The sequence below is a fragment of the Emydura macquarii genome, unplaced genomic scaffold (assembly GCF_026122565.2).
Source record: "Emydura macquarii macquarii isolate MOO-44397 ecotype Brisbane River unplaced genomic scaffold, CSIRO-AGI_Emac_v2 contig_2975, whole genome shotgun sequence".
In the NCBI taxonomy this organism is placed as follows: Eukaryota; Metazoa; Chordata; order Testudines; family Chelidae; genus Emydura; species Emydura macquarii.
The window spans coordinates 5,022,345-5,044,234 of NW_027133112.1; positions in this window are offsets into that span (position 1 = coordinate 5,022,345).

The window sequence follows — 21,890 nt, forward strand, 5'->3', positions numbered from 1 at the left end:
GCAGATAATTACATCACTAGAGGAACCATTATGTCTACTGCATTAGTCAGCTACAGATAAAAGGCTTTATTCATATGCAGTGATCCAATAAATCACAATAGCTACAAAGGATCAACCCTCATGGCAGTGGTCTGTGGATAATAGATTTCCACTAAGGTCACTGTGGACTCAAATTTTGGACTCTGCTACAAATTTATGGCAAGTCTGCTGAACGGGTGGTATGGAGCTGTAACACCATAAGAGGGAGCCATCAGGAAGCACTGGACTTAAAATGACTGCCCAAATTCCTCAGAGTGAAGGTAGAATGTACATGCTGCTCCATCCTTTAAAAGGGTGCACTTTGTGTTCCCCTCCTCATCCTGCATTTTTGTCCCACCTCCTTTCCCATTTTGGATGTCTATTCCCCTAAGGTGCAGTGGTGGCGAGCGAACTCTCATCTGGAGAGTTTAGGGACTTCAGCTTGGTAGTTGCCTGCACACTGAAGTCAGGAGCAAAAAGGCTTCTTCTGCCCTCCTCCTTTCTCCTTTTAAGTCTGCCCTGCAGTCAGCCACAACCCAGCCCTTAATGGAGATCCTTCTCATATGTTTCTATACAAAAAGGACTTATGTTCTCAATGGAATTATCAGAGTGGTGTCAATATTTTTTCCCTCTAAACTATAATTAAACTAACAAAAAACAGAGGCAATCTGCACAAAGTTAAATGTGCTACAATAACCAGGGCTTAATTTAAAGCCCTGTAAGTCAAATTCATGTAAATGAGCTTTCTCTCCCCACTCTTTCTTTCTCACTTGTTGTAATCCTCCTTTTACCGTTCACCCCTTGCACAGAACCTGCAAACCTACCAGAGTTACATTCATCCTAAGGTTATATTAACTCCTGAACTACTGCATCAGCGGAGGTAGGAAGGGGACAAAGGGCCTAAAAATTATGACATGGTGTCCCCACCTTCAATGCTTTGGATGTGGGATATTTTTATCATAATTGCTAGTCTTCAACCTCAGGTGACTGCTGTATTTCAAAGCAGTAAAGCAGGAAATGGTGCAGTAGAGATGTGCTACTCTTTGAAGTTCTCTTTGTAAAACTCTCCAGAATGCAATCTGAGATTGTTGAATAGCTGTGTCTCCTCAATTCTCTGACATGGGGGTGCCTTTTCCACTGCTTTGCACTGCACTGCAACCACCCCTGGTCTGCTCACACACAGCCTCTAGCATGTAAATTACTCCCAGATGAAGCATAAGTGCAATAAGCTGCCACCCCTCAATTATATTGCAGAGGGACACGAGCAAGCAAATTCCCAGTCCCAGTCTTGTGCCCAGAAATGTGAATCTTGTACTGCCCAGCCTTCTCTTTCTGGACAATACAAGCTCATAGAAAGTTTGTCATTTCATTAATAGAAAATGATGTGCACAAATCCTGTTTTCTCAAATAGAGTTTCCCAAACACTTCAGTCTAAACACACTGGTTTAGATAAAACAATAAAACAAGTTTATTAACTACAGAAAGGAAGATTTAAAGATTTAAACAAGTCAGAATTGGTTACAAAAATAAAAGCTAAAATGCAACTAATACTTAACTTAAGAAGCTAAATGAATTCAAAGCAAAATGTCTCGTTCACCACACGCTTTAGCAGTCTTGCTAGCCAGAATCCTTTCAGTCAGGACTCCTCTGCCAGTTCAGTGTTCCTTCACGTGTTGTTGATACTGTGAGCAGACAGAAAGGGAGGAGTGTCTTAGGGAATCTCTTCATCTTATAGTTCTCCTTTCCTTTGAAAATCATTTTCAACTGAGGTTCAGGAGACAGCACATCTGTAGGAAGGGAATCTTGAGTTGTTTCTTTGTCCATATGTAAATTTCTCATTCAGACCCTTCTGCCTGCCAAAGAATGGCAGATTAACCAGGTTAAAGTCCATGTGATTTTGTTGACACCTGGCTGAGGCATCAGTTTGCTTCTGTCTCTGAGGAACTGATTTGTGTATGTTTTTCTGATATTTGAGCATGTCTCAGTAATGCTATACAGTAAAATCTTATAACTTTACATACAATGTTGACACACATTTTACCAGGACAATAATGATCAGCAAATTGTGAGCTTTCAAATGATATGTTACAAGGCATATATTGTACAAAATTTATCATAGTCTTGTAAAAGGGGTGAACATAAAGATATAGACTCTCACACCCTTGCTTCATTGAAGATGAAATCTTACCCTCTCCAACCCCATCTAATGCATCTCCAATGTCATCTTCTAGGACCCAGCTTGGGAGATGTTATGGATTCCAAACCTTGGAAGGGAAAGACATTAGGTAGTGTCTTACTGTTAGAAGCCCATACATCAGGAGATCATTCATCACAATCTAGATTCAGCTTTTGTGTTTCACTGTGGCCCAACTATGGCCAGAGTCCACCCCACTGATCATAGCTTTCTGCTTCTGTCCCTGCCTTGTCCATGGGGAAAGAAATTATATATTTAATGGGTTATTTTTAACCTCAGACAAATGTTTGGTTCAGGTGCTGCTCATTTGAGCTGAATGAATTTGCAGAGCCATATGCTATATAGATTTGTGTATCTAATATTATCTGCTCTGTAGTGTACAGGAACAGGGTGCTTTAAATAGTTTGTGAACCCTCTAGTGGTGCTCACTATGTTCAGTGTTTTGGAGGCCACCAGAAACCAGTCAGACCAAGAGATGTCTACAAAGAGCTATGCCTTGTGTGTTTGTGTATTGTTCATACACATTTGGGGCACAACTGTGCCTATGTGGCTTCTTCATATTGTTGATTACTGTGTAAAGAGCAAAAGACACAATATGTTGTCTTGGTTCTTTTCTGAGCTCTCTGTTCTGCTGCTACACAGGGGTCATTCATGAGGGGTAAAATTCTGGACCCACTGAAGTCAATCGCAAAAGTACAATTAGCTTCAATGGGGCCAGAATTTCACCCTAGGAGTTTTGCCATTGACCTAAATGGAAGCAACAAAAATGCTAAAAGAGCCTTTATTTCTGTTTGGTTTCATATTAAAATAATGAAAAAAGCATTCTAAAAAGAGGTATCTTATGTGCTGTCCTTATTTCTTTTTGATAGTCACCACTTGATCCCCTCCATTTTGTCCCTATTAGCCCTTCACAAACTGGTTACTGCACAGTAATGTACAGTAAGCTACAAGCTATGGGTATAATTTCCTCCTGAAATGAATAACTAGATGATCCAAAAGTTAGATTGTAATACAGTGTTTTCTTGGCAGTAAACCCTATTATTAAGTTGTATAATACATTCCATTTTAACATTGTAAGTCTGACTTTACTCTCACATCAGTGTAAATCAAGATGAATTCTAAATCTATGGAATTGCATATGGGTAAAAACAGCATAGAAGCAGGATTCAGACTTCCTGCTTTCACTTGAACATACCTTGCTGAAAATTTCCTTTGCAATTTTTCATGTTTGTCCTCTGCTCAGAAGTGAATCTTTTCAGCAAGTTTGACCCAAATCCTTTCAGCCATTTGAAATTTTGGCAGAAGTAAAACAAAACAAAAACAAAAATGACTTTTCCTGATTAAAAAGTTCTAACCACACATTCATATCATGATTGCAGTAAAAAGGGCTGAAGTTTGAAATATGGCAAAAGACATCCCTCATTGAGTGTAATACTAATCAGAGTTATCGGATGATTCTATCCTTAACTACACTGCTCGGGGTGGATTTTTTCACACCCCTGATAGACATAGTTAGGCCGACTTAATTTTCTACTGTAAACCAGGCCTTAGGCCTGGTCTATACTATGGGGCTAGGTTGACGTAAGCTGCCTTGCATCGACCTAACTGTGGAAGTGTCTTCATTTAAATTTGACTCCCAGTAACATAAGTGCCTCTCTATACTGATTTAATAACACCATTTTCACGAATGGTGTAGACTCATGGTTGATGTAATTAGGTCAATGCAGTGTCAGTGTAGACACTGCATTGCCTTTGTCAATGGTCTCTGGTTTTCCCACAATGCCCCACACTGTCCATACAATCACTCCTAGTGAGGACATGCACCGTCAACACAAGAAGCCAAGTATGCACACACACAAATGATTTAATAACTACGGCGACTTTATGCCGACATGGGTTAGATCGACATCATTTTGGAGTGTAAACCTTAGTGTGCCTCAAGACAAGAGCAGACAAAAATTACATGTCTTACAGTCTTAACACTACAACATCCCTTTAGCACAAGAGCAGTTTGTTACTGTTTTCAGCACAAAAAGTGTTAAAGAGTCTCCTAAGTGACTAAAGACCATATGACAACTTCACTTTATTTTATCAATAATCTAATAAGGAGAGAAACAGAGCCATTTTATATCATTGTTTCAGTAGTGCATGTATTAGTGTCCCTAAGCATGTGTTTATGGGGATAGACCATAATGACTCCAGAGGAGCTATAATTGTCTTTTAAGTCAATGATGCATGTATTAAGGAGTCCCTAAGTACTCATTGACAGTGTCTTACTGCACAGTTTCATTGCGATGGTAACAGGTCTGAGGGAGTTAATGTGATCTCAGTGGGGGCTGGAAACTAAGCCGTAATAGTGTCTTGTATAAGTGCCTTCACTGAATCTCTATTTTCTTTCTTCAATATTAACACAAAGTAAGAATTTTTGCCAGAAAAGAAGCCCTGAGTACTGAATATCGACATCAATGTCATATCAAGAGAGTGAAAGACTTAATTCTACAATTATGGTCATTTCATGGCAAATAGCATTATTTTTTTAAAAATTATATTTTAGATACATGTATGTATGAATTTATTCGGTGGATTTAAAAAAATAGGGAGAAGACATAAAATTATACCGTATTATAACAAACCTCTATTTTTTTTAAAGCCCATTGAAAAGGAGGTAGAGAAAATAAAACTCTGCTGACTTTTTTGTTTTTTGGGGGTTTTTTAAGAGAAAAACAGACCTAATTACACAAGAGACCAGTAGGTCTCTAGAAATAAAAGAATAAATAACCAACCCTATATATACATATGTTTCTGTATGAATGCAAACATACACACACACACACACACAAGTATACCAATTAATGTAATTTTAAGCTATACTCTGACTTATTTTAAAAAAATCCCAGGCTATCCCACCAATATTGGTTGGAGTTACAAAATGTGCACTCCAGACCTCAGGGTAAGGGCCTTGTAAGGGTGCAGTTGTGACAGACATGTCTGTATCAAACTATGAAATCCATTTTGGATTATGTGATAATCATGTCTAAACTTGCCTGAAAACAGCCTGTGGCCTGCATTCCAAAGCCCTGACCTGCCCTGCACAGGGAAGGTGCTTCACATGTCATTGAAATGTATCAAGAAACCATCTAGATTGAAATCTAGGGCCATCAACTTTGATTGTCAAGTACTGGCCCATCATCATGGAACTATGTTTTTTTCCCTACACAAGGGCCCACAGCTGTGGCAAGCATCACAAGAGGGAAGGCATTGATACTTCTCAGTTGAGCACATGGTACAGAGAAGACATCCCACTTAATTAATTTTGACAGATAACATTGATGTTTATTTTTAAGTATCGTTTTAAATAGTAATTTATCTAAATTGTAGCAAATTATGGGGGTCAAACAATGTGGGGGGGTGTCAGAAAATAATTTTATGGCGGGGGACACTGAAATTTAAAAAGTTAAAGTTTGATAGCCATTAGAACGCAAAATGTCAACATCATATTACAGAATAAATATCCTTAAATCAAACTCTAATATGTTTTCAAGCAGCATTTTTCCTGCTTTGCCTATCTGTAAATTTATATCGTCATCAGTTGAAATACCTTTTTGTCAGTTTGTGTGTGTGTACGGTGCAGTCAAAGTTTACTGAGGTTTTACTTAAATATCTAATCCTTTCAAGCCTAGTTACTTTCAAAAATCTAATTCTTGTGCTTGAAGGGTAGACATCCTGTGGTTAAGAAATTCCTTTGCTAAGCCTGTGTTGCTTTCTTTCCTGCCACGCTATCCCCAAAGTGGTTAAACTAAAAACCAGAATGCCCACACCTAGGTGGAACTCTGGAGGAGTGTGAATAAGCAATTGGGGGTCTTGAATGTGTCAGACTCTGGTTTCAGGGACTACGACAACTGGGTGGCAGTGCCCCACAACCCAAAGAAGGACACCGGATAAGAGGCAATTACTTTGTTCATAGCCTTTGAAAAGAAAGCAAAGCTCAGACACTGGCCTGTTTAGGCCTTCTGGTTTGCTGGGAAAATGACAGTGTAGGCAGGGAACTGTGCAGCCTGGAATGGAATATTTTTTATTGATAATTTCCTTTCCGCTAGCAGCTTCTCCTACATTTCTGGACATCTGTGCTGCTCTCTTTCTCTGCAGCTCATAGAAGTGAATCAGTGTTTTGGGGTGACACAGTCTGGCCACACACCTGCTGCTCCCACTTGCTGTCAGAGGAATTATTCCCAAACTGTAAAATTTGCATAACATCATTAACAAATATTTCAGAGATAATAAATTAACTATGTACATAAAACCAAGGAAAACGGTCCCTTGTTAATTATTGCACTTAATATCTGACCTTTGGCTCATGAGTCATCCAGGATGGGTAAAATTGTGGGATATGCTCCTAGCAAAAAGAAAATCAGTAAGACATATTCCATTCTGCAACCCAATGTCTCCCACAGTTTTGGATGTCTGGGAAATAGTGAGCAGTGAACAGAAGTAGGGAGGGTTTTAGGCAAACATAAGTTTGGTAGGAAAGAAGCTCCCCCTTTTTTGTGAGCTTGTGCAAAAGTCTGTATTTCTGGGCCACTGTCTGCAACACCTTCCTTCCTAAAGGACAAGTAATTTTGCTCTACTCCACGCTAATTATGCCTCAACTGGAGTATTGTGTCCAGTTCTGGAAAATGTGGACAAATTGGAGAAAATCTAGAGAAGAGCAATAAAAATGATTAAAGGTCTAGAAAATATGACCTATGAGGAGAGACTGAAAAAAAAGGGGTTTGTTTAGTCTGGAAAAGAGGTGACTGAGGGGGAACATGATAATAGTTTTAAAGTACATAAAAGGTTGTTACAAAGAGGAGGGAGAAAAATTGTTCTCGTTAACCTCAGAGGATAGGTCAAGAGGCAATGGACTTAAATTACAGCAAGTTTAGGATGGACGTTAGGAAAACCTTCCTAACTGCCAGGATAGTTAAGCAATGGAATAAAATTGCCTAGGGAGGTTGTGGAATCTCCATCATTGGGGATTTTTAAGAGCAGGTTGGACAGACACATGTCAAGGATGGTCTAGATAATGCTTGGTCCTGCCTTGAGGGCAAGGGACTGGATTAGATGACCTCTCGAGGTCTCTTCCAGTTCTATGATTCTATGATAAAATCAAAATATTTTATTTTAAAAATCATTAAGGGAAGCTGTTATTCAGTGCATATTGAAGCATCTTCTTTTATTTTCTAGATCCCAGTGTGTTGTTTTGGGGTTGTAATGAAACAGTTTGCTACTTTGCTGCTTTCAACAAGAAATTTAGATAAATGCTGAGTGTATTAATTAGAGAAAGGACTGTTTTCAATATCCTTGTGTTAACCTGGAATAATTTTTCTAGTATATTGAAAACTGGAGAGACTTTGGTCTAGAAAATTACATGAGTGGCAAAGAAAATGTGAATAGATTAAAGAGAAGAAAGGGGAAACAGAGGCATCCAGAAGTGAAGTGATTTTCCCAATGTCACAATGTCAGTAACAGAGTTGGGAATAGAGCTCAGGTCACCTCAACTCCAATCCATGCTGCTTCTTTGTGTAAACCATTGTTTGGGTCTCAAAAAGGTGGATTGAACGCCTCAAACATGCTGTAGCATCCTTGGATAAAATGTGGTGATGTAAGAACAGAGAGGCAGAGTTGCAGACTCAACTCTGAATTTCTTTGCTTTTGTGAATAAAATAAATTCACTGTTGCCCTCACAGAACTGTGGTTAGTTTGTAAAGCTGTCAGACTGAAACATGTTGGAAGAGGAAAACTGTTCAATCATTATGTTTGTTACACATAATGCTTACACGGTGTTGTGTTAAAATACAAACAAAAATCCATAGGTTTAAAGAACTTTCACATTTTGTCTTGGCAACCCAGGATTGCTTGAGATTACTTACTGTAGCAGAAGGTTGATAACATAGAGAATATTCAAAAATAACTCTGGAATAACTGTTGTATGAATTCAGAAAGCAGCAAACTTTCATTTGATCTTTTGATGCAAGCTGTCGCTCTCCTTCACATGAGGCTGAATGAATGGATGCCCACTCATGCAAAGAGAACTGGAGGTTTGTTCATCTGTCTCATGGCAACAGAGGGTTTGGTAGACTTGGTACACTCTGAAAACCCCAGACAAAGCAATGATCAGCTAGTGAGTATCTGGCAGGCCTGCATAAAAGGTAAATTTAATTTGAAATGTCATTTTTGGCAAGCTGACCCACATAAAAAAGTGAAAAATTAATTAATGTTTGAAAGATTTCCATCCTATTTCGGCCATCCCACAAATTCCATGTAGCACAGTGGCTGACACCAGTGCGCCCCCCACCCTTGTGGCCAGCAGTGCCTCTGCAGTGCCCTGCCCATTTTCTCCTTCCTTATTCCACAGTCTTGCTCAAGCTGGACTTAGTCCCTCGTCCCTGAGGTACTCTCACTTCCTTGGAGACCACTGCAAGTGACCCTCTTTCCTTGCAGTTTCGCTCTGTGGTTCCCCTTCTAGCTCTGCGCTTCTTTTGAGCTCCCTTTACTCTCACTCAGACTTTATGTGGCTAGGTCTCCACAAGAGCCAAATTTGTTCCTTGTAGCAGCTTCAGCCACTAGTCTCAGCTCCACAGTCTCCTGTTTTCTGCGCTTGCCCCAAGTTACCAACAGGTTACCTGCTCCTGGCACTCTCAGCTACTTTCTCTGAGCTCCCCTCCCAGCTTCCTGCAGCCTTTTATATTTGATCTCCTGATTCCTCTCATACTGTAACCAGGACTGTCTTAGCCCTAGGCTAGACACCCTGTTACATTCTCTCTCTGGGTGAGATTTTCAAAAGTGCTTAAGGGAGTTAAGTGCCCAACTCCCATTGACTTCCGTAAACTCATCCTTTATCTGTGACTCTCATTTATGTCACTCCCAGAAATTCTGTACCCATATTGAGATTCTTCTACTACTGACACTCTATGAGATTGTGATGGCATGGCACTGCCGCTGATTTGGAGAGTATGATGTGAATTTACTTCATTAAATCAAAGGATACAGGATCCCAGAAAGAAGACTGCTCAGTGGTTGTAGCTTGGTGGTCAAATGAAATCACTGAATTTTCACAAGTACATAACAGCCCTGTCCATAGTATGCAATAGATCATGATACTAGCATGCTAGAGCGTCCATTTGTCACTAGCATGCTAGAGAGTCCATTATTCTTAAAACAGTATTGCAGAAGTTGTACCATCTAAGAAGGCAGTAGCTGCTGCTTCAGTAATCAAAATCACTGCCCCTGTACCAGGATCCTAATACTCTGGTACATAGGGGTGTTCAAGCAGTGAGCCAGTTCTTCCCATAATATATGAACTAGCTTGGATTAAACATAATTTTATCTGACCCTAAGTGCATCCAAACTGTAGTTAACTTTTTTCTCCCCAAATCCTTTGAACTTTCTGGTGTCATTTAAATACTATGCATCCAGTTATTTACATGGTACTTGCAACACAGCTGAAAACAAAATGTTCTGTAAACTTCACAAGAAGTTATGTTGTTCTTAAGAATTCCAGTTTGAGTTTTCACTCAGAAACATGCCAGTCCATTTGAAGAAACTTAAAGGAAAGTTGTTCTTTGGATGCTGTGGGAGGTCATTTCTGTTATATTCAAGTAGCTGGCAGTAAGGATGCTTAGGCAATCTGAAAGGAGTTGAGAAAACTAAATACAAGAGAGAGCCTGTAGTATACAAAGAACAGTAGAAAGACACCAGTTTGTTGAATGAACTTGGATTAGGTCCTCGTTGAAATTTCAGCAAAATTTCAAAAATAAATGGGAGAAATGTTGACATCATTTTCTCAAAATTCTTCCCAACTAATTTTTTAAAATACTGAAATCAAACTTTTTTTTCTGGGGTTTGTGATGGGTCAGCATACTAAGCACTCAGAGCTGTGTGAATAATTCATAACAAATAACTTATTTGATATAATGCACCTGTTTTTCTCTTTGCAAATTGTCCATGAGCAGATAACCATTTTCTCAAATGTAGCTAATATGTGAAATTATTCACCAAGTAAATGCAGTGATAAATATTTGATCTGTAGCTCATTCACAAGCAGGTTGTTGACAGTAATACTCATGTTGTTTTCTTTGTATGCACCAGCTCAAATGTTCTCTTCTGGTCAACGTATTTGTTTAGGGCTTTAAAATGTGCTTTCCTTGAATATTCTGTAATGTTTGCTTCAATTTTGCTACCCCATGACTATTCCTGCTAGTGCTAAGCACTTTCCATACATTCAAGAAAAGATGGTTCCAGGTCTTAACCCAGTCTGCTCAATGGAAAATAACAGGAAATTGATTTTTGATTTCCTGTCTTTCAGAGAAACAAAAGAATGATCCTGGAGATGGGTTCAGCAAATGCTCTTGAACTATGACATGGAAAATGATGATGGATTTCTCAGTTCCCCAGCTTTTACTTTTTCTTCTTTCCAATACACGATCTGCTCCCCAGACTCCAAGCAGTGAAAGCAGGAAACAATCTGTATCATCAGAAGAAATCTAATGTAAATACTTGATTTGGATGAGCTTGTTTAAAATTCCTACCGATCTTCTCCAAGCTCATCATCAGAAGGAAGCTTTCTACAGAATACGACTGACCAACTCAAAGAGGCACCAGAACTTGTCATAACAACAGATGCAAATCTTGCAGACATATATCTACTGCTATGATGATCAATACCCCACAAATATACCTTTCAAGATCCATGGGTCCTACACATGCCTACCACAACTGTGATGTACTTTATCCAGTGCACTAAATGCCCCAACAACAACTATGTGGGTGAAATCAGACAATCACTATGCTCCCAAATGAACTCACACAGAAAAATGATAAAAGATGAAAAAAACCATATCACTGGTGGGTGGATACTTTTCATAAAACGATCAGTCCATATCTGACCTATCAATCCTCATCCCCAAAGGAATCCTGCACTATACCTTCAAAAGATGAGCCTGGGCTCTTAAATTCATAAAGTTTTCCAGACATTAAACATCATGGAATGAATAGACACACTAGATTTATGGATTATTACAATAATCTGTAACCCATTAAGATCTTGGTCCTGTGACTGCAGAGGTATTAATGGGCCATTTCATCTTGAATAGTCCCTTACAATATGTGCTAACTACTTATGCTCAACAATCTGTCCCACCTTGTATTTAGCTCTGACACACTGAGTACCTTTCCCAGAACCGAAGAAGAGCTCTGTGTAAGATCAAAAGCTTGCCTCTCGCAACAATAGGCATCTTTTATCCAATATCCACTTGTTTACCCACTTGTTCACTTGTTTGTCTAATATACTGGGACCAACATGGCTATAACATTGCAAAGTGCTAAGAATACTCACTTTCCCACAGTGATTTATTTGTGTTTTGCAATGATCACAAACATCACAGCTTTGAAGAAGAGATCCAAACAATGTTGGATGTATTCTTAGGGATGGGCATCCTGATGAAGAAGAAATAGGATGAACATAACTAAGGTCTGATCTACACTACAGACCTACATCAATATAAGTACATTGCTCAAGAGTGTGAAAAATCCACAGCTTTGAGCAACACAACTATATCAACCTAACCCTCCCCCCCCATATAGACAGCTCTATGTCAGTGGGAGACTCCTGCTGACATAGTAACCTCCTACTGGCCAGGTGGATTAAGTACACTGACGGGTGAGTTCCCTCCCATTGTCTTAGAGCATCTTCATTAAAGCACTATAGTGGCGCAGCTGCAGCATTTTAAGTGTAGTCTTGTCCTTAGTATTCATCAATGAGGCTAGAGTAAACAGCGTTTTCTTTGTGATTTGAAGTTGAAAAACGTACTGTTTGCTTTACAGGTTTGGGGAGTATCACAGGATGACCTCCTCAATCATTGCATGATATACCTTAATAGAAGGTTTACATTCACAACTATGACAGCATCCTCAATATCACTGTCCTTCAAACTATCAGTTTCTTTCTACATTTTTCACTACTGAAGACTTGCACTTAAACAAGGCATATAGAAAAAGTTTGTACACTCCTGTGCATATAGTGCCAGCTACAGCCTTCGCTATTCCAGCTGTTTTCTTTTCTGACAAATTGTTAATGTTTGTTTTACATTTTGGTGGATTAGGCTCCTATTTTTTTAGATTATTAACAAGGATGAAGCATCACCTTCATATTTCTTGGCATACTATTGCCCTAAATCTACAGGATAGTTCCAGGAATCCTGCCTGATGTCTTCAAACAGCTACTTGGGGTTTAGCTAGAATAAACAGAGATTATTATTACTGGACAATCTCTAACAGCTGAGATTATTATACCAAACTGCAGTTGCTAATTCAATATCTGACTTCCACTTTTGCAGATTCCAGTGTATATTTCATCCAGCTATCCACAGCTAGTTCAGAATAATGGACACAAGAATTTAAGAATAACGAGAATGGATCAGACAAAACATGATCCACCTAGTCCAATTTCCTGTCATTGACAGTGGCCAACTGCAGATGCTTCAGAGGAAAGTGTAAGAAAACTCTGTACTCGGTAGTTTTGGAGTAGCCCAGGAAATTTACACCTAACATCCAAGAGTTTGAGGCTAGTATAAACCTTGAAGTATAAGAATTTATATCCCTTCCAAAACATGTTTTTTGGTTTTGTTTTAGAATTTACCAATATATCTCAGGATATGCTTGTTAGTCATACAATGGGCTAATCCCCCTTTGAATCCTGCTACATTTTTGGCCTCAATTATACATTGTGGCAATGAATTCCAGAGGCTAATCATACATTGTGCAAAAAAGTATTTTCTTTTATCAGTTTGAAGTTGCCACCATTCTGGTTCACTGAATGTTCCTTTCTTCTTACATTCTGAGACAGGGTGACTAGAAAATCTTGATCTACCACTAATTTCATATATTTCTGTATGTGAAATGCCATTTCAACACTGGTTACAGGAAATTCCATTTCAAGATCTCATGGGAAATGCATTACCCTGCCAGCAACCATTCAGTGTCCCATATTTATTCTTCCACAATACAGCCTGAATAGAGCTGGCTGAAGCTTCATGCTGCTTCACCTATTTTAGATGAAATGCCAACAGTTCGTGCATTATTTCTTGACTCTTGACACAGACTAAATGGTTATCTCAATATGAATCGTAACATTTACTGTTTTGTGGAAATTCTTTGTTATCAATTGGGTCTTTAATAAGTTCAAAGTCTCTTTTCATGTGCTGAGATTTGGGCCTCAGGGGACATTTTTAGCCTGGAGGGTAGAGGAAAGATGAAGAAGATTTGCTTTGCTTCGCTGCTTTCCTCTCCCCCTTCCCTGTTTGCTCACTGTAGTGTAGTGCTCTTGAAACATCTGTCATAGCTACAATTTTCGGAACATCACGCTGTGATTTATTCCTGCATATTGTATTAACTGAGTTATGTTCCTGCTCTGTGTTCTCGTCACACCACTTTCCCACTTGAGCATAGTTCTGCCTTTTCCCGTAGTACATTAACTTCTGGTATGTCATGCTAGTGAAGTGTCCTGGGTCTGGTCCTTGAACAACCTACTCGGAGGATTAACGCTAAATTGTGAAAGCATAAGCTCACCCTTCCAATTGAATTGTGGAGGCGAGGGGGGTGGGGGGGGGCGGCAAATCTACCTCATACTTTTTTATTCTGATTTAGGTAGCACCTTGTGTTATGGGTGCACAGGCTCGGTGCTTGGAACCGCTCTGAATGAAGTTCAGACTCTCACTCTCAGAGTATGCCTCCTTAGTTTCAGTGCCTCCTGAGTCTGACCTTGGAGCATTCAGCATCCCTGTTTTACGCCGTGAGCTCCCTGAAGTGAGTCCATCTGAATAGGACACCTGGGGAAGTCTTGCACACCCACCAAAGGGGCCGTGCATCTTTCAAGTTCACAGTCAGCAGTGACTCTCAGCCAGTCTTGTGAACAGAAGGGTTTATTAGTCCTCTGGAACACAGTGTAGAACAGATCTTGTTAGTACAGAAAGCAGTAAGACATAGCAAAGTCCATTTTGGGGAGACCCAGAGCCCTAGGCTCTCCTCCTGAGTCCCAAACCAGGAGACTGACCAGCTTCCAGCAGCCCACCCTCAGTCATACCCAATTGCCCCTCCTCCATCCTTTGTCTCTTTCCTGGGCAAACTGGTCACCCAGCCTCCACCTCTCTCTTTGTTCTTCAGTGTGTCGCAGCCAGCTGGCTCTTTGCAGAGGATGGGCCCCAGCCATCAGTTGCCAGGATACAGAATGTCCAGCCATTGCGTAGGCCCAGGCAGCCAGATGGCAATCACACCTGCCCTTTAGGGGTCTCTGCACAATCACACACCCTTGTCTCACCATGTAGATACTAGTGCAACACACCAGGGAAGCTGAGGCCACACACAGTATTCATACAAAACATGAAGAAAATTCCTACTTCATCACATCTTGACACTGGCAATTCATTGATACAGCAGTCTTGGGGTGAGATTTTTCAAGGATCCTCTATATAGCCAACTCTTTTTTTTTTTGGAGGCACATCAGATATTTAAAAGTCTAAACCCCTGGAACTGTGGGCACAAGCAAAGCACACACACTAAAAGGAAGAAATCCTTTTATGACCCCTGGTCTGCCACTCTTATTCACATTGTGTGGTAGCTTATCCCATATACTTCAGTAGGACAACTTGCTGAGTAAGGGTGGCCCAATATCTCTACCACAGGGTCTCCATCTTTTACAATAAAATCTTTTGAGCTTTACAGAACTCCTGAGTCATATGTGACATCAGCAAGATATTTCATCTGTAGTCAGCATCCTCTTTCTCATGGAGAGATATCTTTCTTATCGTGAGCACAGGGCTCATAAAATGTGCCAATTTGACATTGCCAAGGATTGAAATCCTCTATTTAATTGACAAAACAAGCACAGCATGAGAATCAGCAGTGTAAATTTCTTCATACTATCCTACTATCATGCCTCAACATTGACTTGGAGGGAAGAGGGAATATTTCAGTCTCCATCCCTATACAATCCTTGAACTACCTGTTTGGTCTGTCAATAAGGGTGCCAAGTAGAGTGGTGAGTATTTTCCAACTAGCTTTAGTAGTTGATTTTTATCATATATTTGAGTGTGGTGCTCTCTTTTCCTTACTGATTCCCTATCCTTAAAGTCTCAACATCAGGATAACCCTTTTCCTCATGGAAAACTGACTTTTTAGCAAAAACAAACAAACAAACCAAAAAACCTCAAAGATTTTCAGCCAAAAGCTGAAATAGTTGGATTCTAAAATGCTGCTGCAGCACCTGAGGTGAGTTCCAACTCCAATGTCTCATGCGTAAAACCCTGAGAAAATGGAGGATTGTTTTTTTAATTCACTGAATGTGTCATAGTTAAATGTTCGAATTTCATGGAATATGCGTGGCCACTGAGTCCTCCCCAACTTCTCCAGTGTTTCCAATAGTGAGGAGGTGGAGGCAGGCATGTGGCTAACAGTGTGTGGAAACAGTGTGTTGGAGCAGCAATTCAGACCAGGGAAAGTCAAGGCTGGTTTTATGCTGCACTGTCCTCCTGGGTCTGCCAGAGGCTGCTGTGGGGTGAGCTGGGCCAGGGCTTCTAATTGCCCTGTTGTCAGCACTGCTCCCTTTTCTCTGCTGTCTGGACAGAAAGCAGCTGTGGTGGCCTGTACTGGAGCTGAGTGCGGTGCGAGCCAGCCTGGATCCCTGTCCAATGCCTAAGATGCTGATCATCCAGGAGGTAGTGTTCATCACCCTGGCCATCAGTGAGACACTCCCCTCCCGAGCCTGCCACGCCGTCTTACTCCAACTGACCCACCACCATCCCATCTCCCTCAGGATGAGACTGGGCCTCCCTGCCCCACAGCCCCCTTTGGGATGGGGCTGACTTGGCCTACCTCCACCTACCCACCTGGGATGGGACTAACCTGTCTGCCATCCCCCACTCACCTGCCACTCTTGGGATGGGAGTGGTCCAGCCTGCTGAGCTCAGCCCATAGACAAGAATGGGGACCTGACACACTGAAACTGCAATTCCCAAGAAGCAGCATGCCAGCATATCCCAATCAAACTATTTTGACTGGAGTGTTTCAGTTTTCCCTAAACACTTTTTGGCTTTCAATTTTTTGGACAAAACATCAAATTTCTGCACAAAGCAGACACTTTTCACAAACAAATTTTTTTAATCAAAAACTCAATTTTCCATCAAGATGCAGTTTAGACAGAAAGTTTTCAGCCAGCCCTACTCATTCCCATTCTACTCTCATACTTAACTCTGTATTCACCAGCTTTAAAACAATAGGCCAGATACTCAGCTGGTGTATACTGGTGTAACTCTTTGACTTCACTACAACTATGCTAATTTACCATCTGCTGAGAATCCTGCTTGCTTTGCAGTGCCCAACAACCTTAGAAGAAAAACCCTGCGTATAAAATATAGAACAAGGTAACTTTTGTTTTTTAAATGGTATCATGATCTCGTTTTCATCAAGGGGTCACCATTTCTAAATCAATGAATTATTAATATCATCCCAGCTAGACCTCTACTCTCCAAAAGGCCTCTTGAAACTTTAACTGTTCCCTGCTTTGAAGCTGCAAAGAGGATTTTTTTATACAACTCACTATATCTTTGGAAAGTTTGACCTACTAAAGATCCATGAATAAATAAAAACAAGATATCTTAGATGGTGGTAGGCTATGGAGCAAAAGCCTATCATTGTGGTATTTTGGATTTTCATCAGTTACGCAAAAGGTTGGAACTGAGAACTGATAGGTGGGTAAAGCACATGGAGATTGCAGTTGACATGCTAAAGGAAGACAAAAATGGAACTTAAGCAAAATGTTTATAAGCTATTTTGAAAATAACTGGTAAAAATCCCACTGATTTCAATAGCAGAAGGATCAAACCCAAAAATTCCCCTTTTGCCATGACAGTACCATACTATACAGTATGTATTTTAATTTTGGTCATAAACTAGCAATATTAATAATCATGGGGGAGATCCTGAGCTGGTGTAAATCAGTGGAAAATCTACTGATTTAGGGGAAATCAATTTACATCAGCTGACAATCTAGTTTGAAGTTACTTGCCCCATCTTCTGAAGGGCTGTGCCATGTATTCTGTTAATTAATAAAGCTGAAAAGCAACTGCTATTTGAAAGATATCTTTTTGTGCTCTGTGTCTTAGCATCCATTAAGCATGCTATTTAGTTTGTACAGAAAAAGTATCCTAGAGCTGGCGTCAAATTCTGCAGTTATTTATGTTCTGTGAAGGTCAACAGTTTATAATTGGCTGTAAATCAGCAAAGAATTTGCCCCATATACTCTAGTCCAGTCCTGTTATTTTTCCATTTAAAATTGTGTACATATCAAGCTTATACATTTCATTCAAACATGGGCACAACATCATTCTATTAAGTTTCATATGAGTCTAATATTTTGGACTTCTTTTCATTAGATAAAGTCACAGAGGAGACTGCAAATATTCCAAAATATCTCGATTCATGGTGTTACAGCTTGTGTGTGGTGTGACAGGGCCAGCCCTGTCGGCTATAGGAGGGTGCTGAAAGGCATATATATCAGCCCCAGGCTTAGCAAATCTTTGTTCCCTGGCTGATCCAGCTGCAGCCACTCCAGGGCAATTAGGCCAATCAGGCCATCTGCGGCCACTCCAGGACAATTAGGACAATTAGGCCAATCAGGCCAGCTGGGGCCAATCAAGGAACTTGCCCCAGCAGTTAAAAGCCTCCCAGCCAGGCAGATGGGGGCAGCTGAGAGGGAGTTGAGTAGAGCTGCTACAAGGTGTGGGGTCAGTAGAGGAGCGGAGCGGAGCTGCTGCAAGGTGTGGAGCCGGTGCAGGAGCTAGTGTGGGTGTGGCGAGAGCACTCAGCCACGAGAGGTAAGAAGGAGCCTGTGCAACCAAGACCAGAGGACACCGGCCCCAAAGAGCCTGAAGGAGAGCCACAAGCCGGGGGGGCTACAAAAGAGCGACCCAGGGAAGGTAGCAGCCCCTTGGACTAAGCTGTTTGAGGCTACTCCTCGCAGGGTCCCTGGGTCGGGGTCCGGGGTAGAGGGCGGGCCCGGGCCCCCCCCCTGCTCCCACCCAGCCACACCACCGGCATAGCCGTAAGGAGCACAGACCCACGGGGCAAAACAGGCCCACCTTGCCACAACTGGTGTCAGAAGTGGGATTTGTGCGCAGCGGCTAGAGAGAGAGAAGAAGAAGAGGAAGAAAAAAAAAAAACCCTGGCCATAATGGAGGCCCTCATACAAGCCACAGCGGCCCAGCAAGAGGCCACCAGGGCTCAGATAGCCTCCCAGCAGGAATCAATGCGGCTCCAGCAAGAGACTAACTAGTTGCTGATCAGTCAGGCCAACCAGGACCGGGCCCTCTTGCGAGAAGTGGTGACCCACCTGAAGACCCTGACCTCCCACACTCCTGGGCCAGAGGGGATGTGAACACTATGGGCCACCAGCTATCTGCAGAAGATGACTGCGGAGGATGATGTGGAGGCATACCTCCTCGCCTTTGAGAGAGTCGCCACCCGTGAGGCTTGGCCCCAGGCCCAGTGGGATGGTATCCTCGCCCCCTTTTTGTATGGAGAAGCCCAAAAGCACTATTATGACCTGCCCGCAGTAGCTGCAGCAAACTATCACCAGTTAAAGACAGAGATCCTGGCTTGGGCGGGAGTAACAATGGCTGTGCGGACCCAGAGATACCACAGCTGGAGGTACCTGGAGGACAAGGCCCCGTGGTCACAACTATTCGACCTTGCCCATCTCGCACAGAAGTGGCTGCAGCCAGAGATCCACCGGCCAGAGAAGGTCCTTGAGATTCTCGTCATTAACCGGTACATGAGGGGACTACCGCCGGACCTCTGCGCCTGGGTAGGCCAGAATGACCCGTCTTCCTACGACGAACTAGTTGCTCTAGTAGAGAGACGGGTAACAGCCAGGGGTCTTACCCGACCCACCAGAGAGGACTTACCCCAGATCAAAAGGCCTACCCCAGTTCCTGGGATCCGGACACCCGAGAATCCGGGGAAGACTGGGCGGAAGATGAGGGAAACGGAGGGCCCTCTGGAGGCCACCAAAGGACAGAGATGTGGGCAGAGAGTATAGGGTCAGACCCCTTAGCCCAAAGGATAAAGGTGTGCCTAGGGCCTCCTACCGATGCTATGCTTGTGGGGAGTGGGGACACATAGCTGCCCAATGCCCCAATTCAGAGGAACCCATGCAATGTAACCTGGGGACTTGGGCAGACTCCTGCAGCCTAATCCACCTGGTGGGGGTTACTTTAACCCCACATAGGTATACAAGGCCTGTGAAGTTAAACGGAGTTAAGACCCTGGCCCTGGTAGACTCCGGGAGCGCCATTACGCTCATCTCTGGGAAATTTGTAAAGTGCAGCCAATTGACACAGGCTAAATGTACAGGAGTAACTTGCGTTCATGGGGCCGTTAGTTACTACCCAACCATCCCAGTGGATATCGAAGTTCCGGGGGGTATCACCAGAGTGACAGCAGGAGTAGTTCCTATGCTTCCATATCCAGTACTCATAGGAAGAGATTTCCCAGGGTTCAGAACCCTACTTCCCCTGGAAGGGTTAGGGGAAGGGGAGGGCCTTGAAGCTAATGGACTGGCCTCCCTAGATAGCCACCCCCCGATGTTCTCCGAGATTGCTGAGGATCTGTTCCCGGCCCCAGGGAAGGGCCGAAAGACCAGGGCCGAAAGGAGGGCAGCCAAAGCACTGGGTACAAAGATCTTGGCCCAGGGTTTGAAGCCAGCCATGGTGGGCAGGCAGACCCGGGCCGCAGCTAGAGAGGCTGCCCTGAGAGAGGAAGGGCCCGAAGTGGACCCCGAACCAGATCACACCAGACCGGAAGCAGAGGTGGAAATGGGTCTCTTGGACCTTGAACAACCTGGATCGGCACGAGGGAACTTTGCCTGAGACCAGGCTGAAGACCCGAGGTACGTCAATGCCAGAAAAGACGTGGCAGAGATAGAGGAGTGCCTGTGGAGGGGAAAACTCGGGGTCCAGGGCCGTATTTCATTTGCTGTATCGGGCTACGGAAGTAAATGGAGAGAAGGTGCTCCAGCTCCTGGTGCCCCAGAAACACCAAAGAGCTGTGCTGAGCTTGGCCCACAGCCATCTCTTTGGAGGGCACTTGGGGGTAGAAAAAACACTGGCCCGAATCTTAAGGAGGTTCTTTTGGCCGGGCATACATGAGGAGGTTCATTGCTACTGTGCCACATGCCCGGAATGCCAGCTACACAGCCCCCAGCCTCACTTACGGGCCCCTTTAGTGCCCCTCCCCATCATTGAAATCCCATTTGAACGGATTGCCATGGATCTAGTGGGTCCCTTGGAGAAAACGACTCGAGGCCACCAACACATATTTGTCGTCCTCGACTACACCACCAGGTACCCGGAAGCTGTCCCCTTGTGGAATACCACCTCGAAGGTAATTGGGAATGAGCTAGGGAAGATTTTCTCCCTGGTGGGGCTACCCAAGGAGATATTAACGGACCAAGGGACCCCATTCATGTCAAAACTGATGAAGGACTTGTGTAGTCTCCTACATGTGCGGGCCCTACGGACTTCCGTCTACCACCCTCAGACATACGGCCTTGTAGAAAGGTTCAATAGGACCCTCAAGGCCATGATAAAGAAGGTGGTAAGCCGAGATGGGAAGGACTGGGACGTCTTGCTGCCGTACCTCATGTTTGCCATCTGGGAGGTTCCTCAGGCCTCCACAGGGTTCTCCCCCTTTGAATTACTATATGGACGTCACCCCCGGGGAATCCTGGACATAGCCAGGGAAATATGGGAGGAGGAGCCCACATCAGGGAAAAGCGTAGTTGATCATGTGCTCCAGATGAGGGACCGGATAGCCCGAGTCACCCCCATTGTACGGGAACACTTGGAAAAAGCCCAGCGGTCCCAGCAGGTCCACTATAACCGTCAAGCCACAGTGCGACGATTTCATCCAGGGGACCAGGTAATGATACTAGTCCCCACCGCCGAAAGCAAGTTGTTGGCCCAGTGGCAGAGGCCCTACGAAGTGGTTGAGTCCGTGGGGGAGACAAACTATAAGGTACGACAACCAGGGAGTCGCAAACAAGAACAGATTTATCACGTCAACTTATTAAAACCCTGGAAGGCTCGGGAAGTATGTGTGGCCTTAACCCAGGACGTAGAACCCCTTGAACAAGTGAAGATATCCCCGGACCTAACACCAAACCAGAAGGCTGAGGCGACCGAAGTGGTAGCCCGAAACCGGGATGTCTTCACAACTAAGCCAGGACGAACAACGGAGGTTGTTCACCCCATTATCACAAACCCCGGAGCCAGGGTTACGATGAGGCTCTACCGAATACCTGAGGCCAAGAGAGAGGAAATTAGGGCCGAGGTCAGGAAAATGTTGGAGCTGGGGATCATAGAAGAATCCCATAGTCAGTGGTCTAGCCCAATCGTGCTAGTGCCTAAACCTGACGGCACGACAAGGTTCTGTAATGACTTTCGCAGGCTCAGTGAGGTTTCTCAGTTTGATGCATACCCCATGCCCCGAATAGATGAGCTCAAGGATCGATTGGGCAAGGCTCGGTTCTTAACTACCCTTTATCTGACCAAGGGATATTGGCAAGTCCCTCTAGCCGAAGAGGCAAAGG